General features: G+C 37.0%; 1 non-coding gene across 1 annotated transcript; it reads left to right on the top strand.

Annotated features, from left to right (window-relative positions):
* The first annotated feature begins 624 nt into the window (after positions 1–624).
* LOC130964767 (small nucleolar RNA R71) lies at positions 625–732 on the top strand. Its single transcript, XR_009080841.1, has one exon. It is a non-coding gene; the product is annotated as a small nucleolar RNA R71 (small nucleolar RNA).
* Positions 733–1,860: the final 1,128 nt, after the last annotated feature.

The raw sequence follows: 1,860 nt of genomic DNA, 5'->3' as shown, positions 1-1,860 counted from the left end.
CATGAAACTTTGAGTGGTTTTGATTAGATCAGAGACCATGGTTGCTAAGTCAGAGGTATTCTGCTTAGAACTCTCTGTCTGTTGCTGAGAAGATGATGGAAAAGGCTTGCCATTGCTAAACCTATTTCTTCCACCATTATTGTTGTTGAAACCTTGTTGAGGTCTCTGTTGATCCTTCCATGAGAAATTTGGGTGATTTCTCCATGAAGAATTGTAGGTGTTTCCATAGGGTTCTCCTAGGTAATTCACCTCTTCCATTGAAGGGTTCTCAGGATCATAGGCTTCTTCCTCAGATGAAGCATCCTTAGTACTGCTTGGTGCATTTTGCATTCCAGACAGACTTTGAGAAATCAAATTGACTTGTTGAGCCAATATTTTGTTCTGAGCCAAAATGGCATTCAGAGCATCAATCTCAAGAACTCCTTTCTTCTGATTAGTCCCATTGTTCACAGGATTCCTTTCAGAAGTGTACATGAATTGGTTATTTGCAACCATTTCAATTAGCTCTTGAGCTTCTGTAGGCGTCTTCTTCAAATGAAGAGATCCTCCAGCAGAGCTATCCAAAGACATCTTGGACAGTTCAGAGAGACCATCATAGAAAATACCTATGATGCTCCATTCAAAAAGCATGTCAGAAGGACATTTTCTGATTAATTGTTTGTATCTTTCCCAAGCTTCATAGAGGGATTCTCCATCCTTCTGTCTGAAGGTTTGGACTTCCACTCTAAGCTTCCTCAATTTTTGAGGTGGAAAGAATTGTGCCAAGAAGGCATTGACTAGCTTTTCCCAAGAGTCCAGGCTTTCTTTAGGTTGAGAATCCAACCATATTCTAGCTCTGTCTCTTACAACAAAAGGGAATAGCATGAGTTTGTAGACTTCAGGGTCTACCCCATTAGTCTTGACAGTGTCACAGATTTGCAAGAATTCAGCTAAGAACTGATGAGGATCTTCCAATGGAAGTCCATGGAACTTGCAATTCTGTTGCATTAGAGAAACTAATTGAGGCTTAAGCTCAAAGTTGTTTGCTCCAATGGCAGGGATAGAGATGCTTCTCCCATAGAAGTTGGGAGTAGGTGCAGTAAAGTCACCCAGCACCTTCCTTGCATTGTTGGCATTGTTGTTGTTTTCGGCTGCCATGTGTTCTTCTTCTTTGAAGAATTCGGTCAGGTCCTCTAAAGAGAGTTGTGCTTTGGCTTCTCTTAGTTTTCGCTTCAAGGTCCTCTCAGGTTCAGGGTCAGCTTCAACAAGAATGCCTTTGTCTTTACTCCTGCTCATAAGAAAGAGAAGGGAACAAGAAAATATGGAATCCTCTATGTCACAGTATAGAGATTCCTTGAGGTGTCAGAGGAAAAGAAAAATGGAAGACAGAGGTAGAAAATTCGAACTTATCAAAGAAGATGGAGTTCGAATTTTGCATTAAGGAATAGTGTTAGTCCATAAATAGAAGGATGTGAGAAGAAGGGAAGTAATTTTCGAAAATTAAGTAAAAGATTTTGAAAACATTTTGAAGAACACTAAATTGATTTTCGAAAATAAGAGTGGAAAAGAAATCAAGTGATTTTTGAAAAAGATTTTGAAATTAGAAGTCAAAGAGATTTGATTGAAAACTATTTTGAAAAAGATGGGGTTAAGAGGATATGATTGGTTTTTTTTTTTTTTTAAAAAAATGTGATTGAGAAGATATGATTTGAAAACAATTTTAAAAAGATTTGATTTTAAAAATTAGTAACTTGGCTATCAAGAAAAGATATGATTCAAACATTAAACCTTTCTCAATAGAAAAGGCAACATACTTGAATTGTTGAGTCAAATCATTAATTGATAGTAAGTATCTTTGAAAAAGGAAAGAAATTGATTTTG

The sequence above is a fragment of the Arachis stenosperma genome, chromosome 2 (genome assembly GCF_014773155.1).
Source record: "Arachis stenosperma cultivar V10309 chromosome 2, arast.V10309.gnm1.PFL2, whole genome shotgun sequence".
Classification (NCBI taxonomy): Eukaryota; Viridiplantae; Streptophyta; class Magnoliopsida; order Fabales; family Fabaceae; genus Arachis; species Arachis stenosperma.
This window is presented reverse-complemented; position numbering and strand designations above follow the sequence as displayed.